The sequence below is a fragment of the Triticum aestivum genome, chromosome 6B (genome assembly GCF_018294505.1).
Source record: "Triticum aestivum cultivar Chinese Spring chromosome 6B, IWGSC CS RefSeq v2.1, whole genome shotgun sequence".
In the NCBI taxonomy this organism is placed as follows: Eukaryota; Viridiplantae; Streptophyta; class Magnoliopsida; order Poales; family Poaceae; genus Triticum; species Triticum aestivum.
The window spans coordinates 5,884,579-5,894,644 of NC_057810.1; the positions used below are offsets into that span (position 1 = coordinate 5,884,579).

The window sequence follows — 10,066 nt, forward strand, 5'->3', positions numbered from 1 at the left end:
CTGCAGTGTCAGATTCGAAACATTTTATTAATTTCTTTAACTTTTGATAAAAATAAGATTTATTATAAATTGATTAATATTCTTGGAAACATGAACAATTTTAAAATCCCGAACAGTTTTCTGAAAATTCCGTACAGTTTTGGAAAACACAATGTTTTTAGGTGCTGGAGCAGACGGACAAGGACTAAGAGGAGACAGGGCCGGCCCAATTAGCTACACCATACAGTTTTCGGAAGGTTCCAGGTCTGGTTTTTTCGGGTTTAGGAAGATTCTTCCTTTCCGTGTTCTTGTTTTATTCTTCTGTAGTTTTTTCTACCAGTTTTTGACGGATGTTTTTGGTTTATTTTTTATGTTTTCTTTCTTTTCCTTTTACTTTTATTTTTGGTTTCCATTTTGTTTTAAACGTTCACAGTTTTCAAAAATAATTTACAATTTCTGTTGGAGAACATTTTTAAATTTCGAGTAATGAATAAGGGGGCACAGGTGGTGTCGCGGCATTGTGCAGTCTCGGATGCGTGGGCCTTTCGATTGCGTCGACAGTGCAGTGTCGTGGTTTGGTCCGGCTGGCCAATGCCGTTAGATTTCTCCTTTGGTGCTCTTTGTTGTGTTTTTCCCTCGTTGTTCCCCCTGTTATGTGTGTTGTTGGCGTGGGTTGTTTTCTGTTTATCTCTTCTCCCTTGTGCCCCCTTGTACCTCTGGTTCACTTGAACCTATCTTGGGATAGGCTGCTAAAGCCTTATAGGCAAAAGAAAAAAATTCAGGTGGGGAAATCTCCCCCCCCCCCCCCCCCCCTTGAAAATTCAAAAAAAAAGTTTAGCCAAATGACAGCGTACTTGATTTTTTCAATACCAAAAAATAAAATGCACAACTGTGTTTTCAGGTGTGACCAGAAGAAAACATGAGCAAGCAACTCGTTTGTGCCACCAACGCGGCCTCTAACACAATTTTGTTTAGGCCGACACCTACAACAAAATGAGTCCCGATGACATGCGCTCCTAATATCCCAGAATTTGCAAATCACCTCCATATCAAATACAAGCATAGTAAGCACTGAACAATCTATAACATATCGGGGGAACTACATCTAGCTAGTCTTAGTATCTAATTTTCATTTTGTACCTAAGCAGTCCGGAGAGAAGCTTGGGATAATTCCCGCTTGGTTAAAATGACCTAATTGACATTTCCAAAGTATTCATTCTGTTTGGATCGACCTCACGCTTCACTGCTGCTCCCAACATCCCAAACCTGGGAAAAAAATGAACAGTTTGCTCAACAAAGGTAGCCAAGCAGCAAAAGCATAGAGTACTAGAAAAGCTATAGCGAAATATAAAAACAATTATTGAACACTCCAAAATTGGAAACTGACGAGAGCGGCGTTTTGGCTCCTAGGTGCATATGCACCCATTGTCGAAATACACATTTTGAAAAGTTGAAAAATTTGGAACAAAAATCCCACATGTATATTCGGACATTTTATGTGCGTTCACAAGGTTTCAGTGAAAAACGACGTTTTTTGTGGCTTGTGTAAAAAAGATAAAGAAATGCCTCGTGAATAGTTAGAATGAAGCATCAGAAATTATCTTTTTTACACAAGCCACAAAAAACGTCGTTTTTCACTGAAACCTTGTGAACGCACATAAAATGTCCGAATATACACGTGGAATTTTTGTTCCGAATTTTTCAACTTTTCAAAATGTGTATTTCGACAATGGGTCCATATGCACCTAGGAGCCAAAGGCAATTACCGGAAACCGATGCCCTATAAACATAGTTGACATGTCCTTGACGTAAAAGAAGTAACAAAAAATATGTTTATTGCAAGCAAAAGATTTGCAGATTCTCCTGCAAATTCAGTGGCCTGGGACAGGTTTTCACCTATTGAATCAACCCAAAGAAAATGAATTCAGCCAAGATGGGTACTTCAGGAAGATTCAGAAAATAACGACAGTTGAGACAGTTAACTAAGCACTGATAATTTACATTAGTCGATACGGATAGCACACCAGACCTCAATTAACTGCCTGAAAAATCAGAAAATAACGACTGTTAACCAAGCACTGAAATTTACATTAGTCATAGATCAAACAATCTACTGTCCTCGTATACAAGAGAAGTTTTCGTTTTCATGGCATCGAACAAGGAGGAAAAAATGAACAATACCTCCGGTCCAGCCGCTGGTAGCTTCAAATCACACATGAATCCCATCGAATTCAGGGGGAATCTAACACTTTGCCTGGCATAGTTTCCCGGCACGACAGATTTCCTCATTGGCGATGCTAAGAGAAGCCTGCTACTTCTTGACCGGCCTCATCATGGCTAGAGGGTCAGTGTCCAGAACTGGCAGCCCGCGGACGAGGAAAACCAAAACAATAAGAACATGCTGTAGAGGAGAATCAGTGGAAGCCTTCCATAGACTCCGGCATGGTGAAGCAGACGGATTGGATCTGAAAGATAAGCAGGCGGCGTGGTCAACCAAATCCAAATCCACAAAGTATGCCGGGCGATTAAGCATGTCAGGACATCAGGATGAAGGAGGGAGTAATATACATACATGCCGCAGTAGACCCCAAACATCTTGCCGGAGAGCGGCGGCGCCGCCGTCGGCCAGGGAGAGACAGGGGAGCGGAGAAGCAGAGTTGTTCCGTGGCTGGGACTATTCCACGAGGTCAAGGACAACGACAGGAGAAGGCACCCGAGCAGCGATATGGGCCAAACATGTACACTAGGCCGATGTATTCTGGACCGTATATGGATGCCTAGGCCGACAGCAGCCTGTCAAAAGCCTGACGCATTTCAAATCCCAAAAACCCATTGCACGGCTGAGATAAGCCGACCCGAGGTGCTCGGCCTCCAAAAATTCGCACTCGACACATACACCCATTTTGAATGCAAAACTTGGCAAGCACTATGCAAGGCTTATGCATTTGAGCCTGATATGGTTATCACCTTTGATATTCGTCCGGAAGATGATATTGAAGGTAATATAGACATCTGGGTCGATGTGCAAACGCCTCCAGTTCTACCATTATGTGAGTTTTTCTCAACCATGCATGCATATGTTTATGTCTTTGATACAGTTTATTTAAAAATAGTTGACAACTAATTTGTATTGTCAGCTTATTTCGGTTCAAGCAAACATGTCCGACGCTTGGTAGACAGGACCTACTACTGCGAGGAGATAAGTCATTATGTTTCATGGCTTGAAGATCTTAATACTGTGAAGACAAATTTTTTTCCTGAACTTAGAAATGTTAGTACTCAAAACGTGCGACCAATAGTGATCGTATTGAACTACGGTCACATTTATAATCGAAAGATGGTAAGATTTTAACTATTTGTCCTTAATTAGTGCATCTTTTGCATACGTTATTTTTGAAGCTAAACTTTCGTTGCTAAGTATATTAATTACTATACGATGTTCTTCAACAGGGACTCCCGATGACAGTTGTGCCTCAGTGGATCGAGACAAAAGGTTGCATGTCAATGGTTAGCTTACGACCAAGATTTCCTACATTGCACATGAGTGCATTCAGGATTTCTGAAAGCAACGAATGCTTAATAGTGAAAGATTGGAGCAAAATTGTTAACGATCACAGAGAAGTACTAGGGGGCAGCAAGGAGAAGCGCAACCCAAGATTAGGAGACAGATTCATCTGCATGCTCCAGTATGATGAATCAGGAGAGCTATACATGTTCTATGCTATTCTACCTGAGAGGGAGCAGCAGGAGTAGCTAGTTCATGCTCTTAATTAGTACTTGTCCTCTCTCATGTCTGTATTGTCCTGAACTTCGATGTTGGTGATGATTATGTTGAAGTCGATGATATCTTTGCTTCTGTTACAAAGTGAATGTTTCTTCTTTAAGCTAGCCAGTGTTGGTGATGATTAGCTAGCGGTAATGACTGTGATGATTAAATAGTGATAATTAATGACGACTACGATGATTTTTAGCTAGCTAGAGTTTATTTATTTATTAATATGCGATGATGATGATGATGATGATGAAACAAAAACAAAAACAAAACAAAAATAAAACAAAACCCCACAAACATTTAGTACCGGTTGGTGTTACCAACCGGTACTAAAGGGCTCCCGGCCCCTGGAGCTGGCTCGTGCCACGTGGTTGCCCTTTAGCACCGGTTCGTGCTGAACCGGTACTAAAGGGGGGGGGGCTTTAGTGACCACACTTTAAGTGCCGGTTATGGAACCGATACTAAAGGGCCTTACGAACCGGTGCTATTGCCCGGTTCTGCACTAGTGCTAGTTCAATCTCGTTACCGGCAAGTCTCTTTACTCATTCCGTGATACAAGATCCTGAGGCTGGTGGTTTCAAGAAAAGATAGAGTCCTGTCGACATGATGCCAAAAGTATCATTTTAATCATTTTTTGTATATGAAATGAAGAACCTCTTTGTGCTCCCCTTGCATTTATTCTGGGGCATAAACTGCTACCAGGGCGTGACTGCTCAAATGAGGGCTAAAACTGGGCACCAATGATGATGGTGCAATGCAACTCCTTTGTTCTTGGCACCAATTGACTCATATTCCTCATCGTATCCTTGGCACCAATTGACTCATATTCCTCATCGTGGGAAATATGAGTTGACCATATTGATTTCCCTTTATCATCTCCTGAATAAACATTTTGTGTCATAGCTATTTGTCAGACAGTGCTCTCTGGTTAAAAGTATTTTCATTTTAAGATTGGGGGGCTGGATTTCTTAGATTTTTCTTTCTTTCTTGGTTGTTTTGTTTAAGCTCACTAGCATATATGCACGTGCGTTGCAATGTGAGAAACAAATAGTGTATGTTTAAATTTAGTGAGAATCACATGTGCCAGCATAACCATGTGCACACGTGAGAAGGAACATTTAGGTTCTGGGTTTCGCCACTTGTGAAGTAATCACTAGTTTCCTATTCATTACTCGAGGGGATTTAAGGTATGAAATTTGAACATTTAGGCCCTGGGCTATTTTTCCATTTATTCGAGGGGATTGCAAGGTTTGAAATTCCATAATACGGAACTGAGCGGGTCTTCCACTAAATGCCAATGGCGGGCAACCTCCATGGAGGTTGTTTTAAAAAAAGAAATACATATTTTAAGGTATCAATTTTTTTGAAAAATAATACATGTTTATATGGATGTATTCTACATGTGTGTAAATTTCGAAGATGAAATATATTAGGTTTAGAGCTACAGAAAAAAGACAAATCATGATTTTCAAACTGATGAACAGTATGAACACTGTTCATTATTAGAAACGCAGGATTTCCTCTTTTTTGTGTAGCTCTCACCATAATGTATTTCATTGTTAGATTTTATATACATGTTGAATACATCCATACGAATGTGCAGATTTTTTCAGATATTTTTGAATCTCCAAAATGTCACTTTCTATTGTTTTTTAAAAATAACCACCTCCTAGAAGGTTGCCCGCCAAAAGCCCGCACTAGCGGGTCTTCTTTTTTCCATGTACAAGACACCGATATAGTACAACCGAAATTAATTCTACTCTGTTATTTTTTCAACGGGTCTTCTCTTATCTTTTCCTCAGGTAGCAATCCAAAGAAATTCAGGGTCCTTTCACAATTATCTCACGTACCAATCCATCCATTCTTCGTCCAGTTTAATCCATCCATCCTTTGTCTAGCTTACTACATATCATTTCACACATGTATGCAAATTGGTACGATCGTACGTAAATGAGCAATGTGGAACTATTTAATTTTCTTTTGCCCTATTTCCCAAGTAGTTGGGCTGGCTAAGTTGTGTGGGCTGTGAAAGACCCAGGCACCAAAACAACCCCTGTTTGGCACGAGTAAAAGTATAAAAAAGACGAGTTGAAGGATCGAAACCACGACATCAAAGACCCAACAAAGTGTTACCAGCCACTCTAACAAATAGGTATTGCTAACCAATTGCCGATGCAAATATCTAAGAACATACTGCAGTGTCAGATTCGAAACATTTTATTAATTTCTTTAACTTTTGATAAAAATAAGATTTATTATAAATTGATTAATATTCTTGGAAACATGAACAATTTTAAAATCCCGAACAGTTTTCTGAAAATTCCGTACAGTTTTGGAAAACACAATGTTTTTAGGTGCTGGAGCAGACGGACAAGGACTAAGAGGAGACAGGGCCGGCCCAATTAGCTACACCATACAGTTTTCGGAAGGTTCCAGGTCTGGTTTTTTCGGGTTTAGGAAGATTCTTCCTTTCCGTGTTCTTGTTTTATTCTTCTGTAGTTTTTTCTACCAGTTTTTGACGGATGTTTTTGGTTTATTTTTTATGTTTTCTTTCTTTTCCTTTTACTTTTATTTTTGGTTTCCATTTTGTTTTAAACGTTCACAGTTTTCAAAAATAATTTACAATTTCTGTTGGAGAACATTTTTAAATTTCGAGTAATGAATAAGGGGGCACAGGTGGTGTCGCGGCATTGTGCAGTCTCGGATGCGTGGGCCTTTCGATTGCGTCGACAGTGCAGTGTCGTGGTTTGGTCCGGCTGGCCAATGCCGTTAGATTTCTCCTTTGGTGCTCTTTGTTGTGTTTTTCCCTCGTTGTTCCCCCTGTTATGTGTGTTGTTGGCGTGGGTTGTTTTCTGTTTATCTCTTCTCCCTTGTGCCCCCTTGTACCTCTGGTTCACTTGAACCTATCTTGGGATAGGCTGCTAAAGCCTTATAGGCAAATGAATACAATTCAGGTGGGGAAATCTCCCCCCCCCCCCCCCTTGAAAATTCAAAAAAAAAGTTTAGCCAAATGACAGCGTACTTGATTTTTTCAATACCAAAAAATAAAATGCACAACTGTGTTTTCAGGTGTGACCAGAAGAAAACATGAGCAAGCAACTCGTTTGTGCCACCAACGCGGCCTCTAACACAATTTTGTTTAGGCCGACACCTACAACAAAATGAGTCCCGATGACATGCGCTCCTAATATCCCAGAATTTGCAAATCACCTCCATATCAAATACAAGCATAGTAAGCACTGAACAATCTATAACATATCGGGGGAACTACATCTAGCTAGTCTTAGTATCTAATTTTCATTTTGTACCTAAGCAGTCCGGAGAGAAGCTTGGGATAATTCCCGCTTGGTTAAAATGACCTAATTGACATTTCCAAAGTATTCATTCTGTTTGGATCGACCTCACGCTTCACTGCTGCTCCCAACATCCCAAACCTGGGAAAAAATGAACAGTTTGCTCAACAAAGGTAGCCAAGCAGCAAAAGCATAGAGTACTAGAAAAGCTATAGCGAAATATAAAAACAATTATTGAACACTCCAAAATTGGAAACTGACGAGAGCGGCGTTTTGGCTCCTAGGTGCATATGCACCCATTGTCGAAATACACATTTTGAAAAGTTGAAAAATTTGGAACAAAAATCCCACATGTATATTCGGACATTTTATGTGCGTTCACAAGGTTTCAGTGAAAAACGACGTTTTTTGTGGCTTGTGTAAAAAAGATAAAGAAATGCCTCGTGAATAGTTAGAATGAAGCATCAGAAATTATCTTTTTTACACAAGCCACAAAAAACGTCGTTTTTCACTGAAACCTTGTGAACGCACATAAAATGTCCGAATATACACGTGGAATTTTTGTTCCGAATTTTTCAACTTTTCAAAATGTGTATTTCGACAATGGGTCCATATGCACCTAGGAGCCAAAGGCAATTACCGGAAACCGATGCCCTATAAACATAGTTGACATGTCCTTGACGTAAAAGAAGTAACAAAAAATATGTTTATTGCAAGCAAAAGATTTGCAGATTCTCCTGCAAATTCAGTGGCCTGGGACAGGTTTTCACCTATTGAATCAACCCAAAGAAAATGAATTCAGCCAAGATGGGTACTTCAGGAAGATTCAGAAAATAACGACAGTTGAGACAGTTAACTAAGCACTGATAATTTACATTAGTCGATACGGATAGCACACCAGACCTCAATTAACTGCCTGAAAAATCAGAAAATAACGACTGTTAACCAAGCACTGAAATTTACATTAGTCATAGATCAAACAATCTACTGTCCTCGTATACAAGAGAAGTTTTCGTTTTCATGGCATCGAACAAGGAGGAAAAAATGAACAATACCTCCGGTCCAGCCGCTGGTAGCTTCAAATCACACATGAATCCCATCGAATTCAGGGGGAATCTAACACTTTGCCTGGCATAGTTTCCCGGCACGACAGATTTCCTCATTGGCGATGCTAAGAGAAGCCTGCTACTTCTTGACCGGCCTCATCATGGCTAGAGGGTCAGTGTCCAGAACTGGCAGCCCGCGGACGAGGAAAACCAAAACAATAAGAACATGCTGTAGAGGAGAATCAGTGGAAGCCTTCCATAGACTCCGGCATGGTGAAGCAGACGGATTGGATCTGAAAGATAAGCAGGCGGCGTGGTCAACCAAATCCAAATCCACAAAGTATGCCGGGCGATTAAGCATGTCAGGACATCAGGATGAAGGAGGGAGTAATATACATACATGCCGCAGTAGACCCCAAACATCTTGCCGGAGAGCGGCGGCGCCGCCGTCGGCCAGGGAGAGACAGGGGAGCGGAGAAGCAGAGTTGTTCCGTGGCTGGGACTATTCCACGAGGTCAAGGACAACGACAGGAGAAGGCACCCGAGCAGCGATATGGGCCAAACATGTACACTAGGCCGATGTATTCTGGACCGTATATGGATGCCTAGGCCGACAGCAGCCTGTCAAAAGCCTGACGCATTTCAAATCCCAAAAACCCATTGCACGGCCGAGATAAGCCGACCCGAGGTGCTCGGCCTCCAAAAATTCGCACTCGACACATACACCCATTTTGAATGCAAAACTTGGCAAGCACTATGCAAGGCTTATGCATTTGAGCCTGATATGGTTATCACCTTTGATATTCGTCCGGAAGATGATATTGAAGGTAATATAGACATCTGGGTGTGCAAACGCCTCCAGTTCTACCATTATGTGAGTTTTTCTCAACCATGCATGCATATGTTTATGTCTTTGATACAGTTTATTTAAAAATAGTTGACAACTAATTTGTATTGTCAGCTTATTTCGGTTCAAGCAAACATGTCCGACGCTTGGTAGACAGGACCTACTACTGCGAGGAGATAAGTCATTATGTTTCATGGCTTGAAGATCTTAATACTGTGAAGACAAATTTTTTTCCTGAACTTAGAAATGTTAGTACTCAAAACGTGCGACCAATAGTGATCGTATTGAACTACGGTCACATTTATAATCGAAAGATGGTAAGATTTTAACTATTTGTCCTTAATTAGTGCATCTTTTGCATACGTTATTTTTGAAGCTAAACTTTCGTTGCTAAGTATATTAATTACTATACGATGTTCTTCAACAGGGACTCCCGATGACAGTTGTGCCTCAGTGGATCGAGACAAAAGGTTGCATGTCAATGGTTAGCTTACGACCAAGATTTCCTACATTGCACATGAGTGCATTCAGGATTTCTGAAAGCAACGAATGCTTAATAGTGAAAGATTGGAGCAAAATTGTTAACGATCACAGAGAAGTACTAGGGGCAGCAAGGAGAAGCGCAACCCAAGATTAGGAGACAGATTCATCTGCATGCTCCAGTATGATGAATCAGGAGAGCTATACATGTTCTATGCTATTCTACCTGAGAGGGAGCAGCAGGAGTAGCTAGTTCATGCTCTTAATTAGTACTTGTCCTCTCTCATGTCTGTATTGTCCTGAACTTCGATGTTGGTGATGATTATGTTGAAGTCGATGATATCTTTGCTTCTGTTACAAAGTGAATGTTTCTTCTTTAAGCTAGCCAGTGTTGGTGATGATTAGCTAGCGGTAATGACTGTGATGATTAAATAGTGATAATTAATGACGACTACGATGATTTTTAGCTAGCTAGAGTTTATTTATTTATTAATATGCGATGATGATGATGATGATGATGAAACAAAAACAAAAACAAAAACAAAAATAAAACAAAACCCCACAAACATTTAGTACCGGTTGGTGTTACCAACCGGTACTAAAGGGCTCCCGGCCCCTGGAGCTGGCTCGTGCCACGTGGTTGCCCTTT

General features: G+C 40.7%; 2 long non-coding RNA genes across 2 annotated transcripts; both read right to left on the minus strand.

Moving 5' to 3' along the window:
- Positions 1–908: 908 nt before the first annotated feature.
- Positions 909–2,703, minus strand: LOC123133060 (uncharacterized). The gene is made up of 2 exons (XR_006465151.1): positions 2,161–2,703; positions 909–1,245 (listed from the first exon to the last, which is right to left on the minus strand). It is a non-coding gene; the product is annotated as an uncharacterized lncRNA (long non-coding RNA).
- A 4,145-nt stretch (positions 2,704–6,848) lies between these two features.
- On the minus strand, positions 6,849–8,642 carry LOC123133061 (uncharacterized). The gene is made up of 2 exons (XR_006465152.1): positions 8,100–8,642; positions 6,849–7,185 (listed from the first exon to the last, which is right to left on the minus strand). It is a non-coding gene; the product is annotated as an uncharacterized lncRNA (long non-coding RNA).
- Between the last annotated feature and the right edge of the window lie 1,424 nt (positions 8,643–10,066).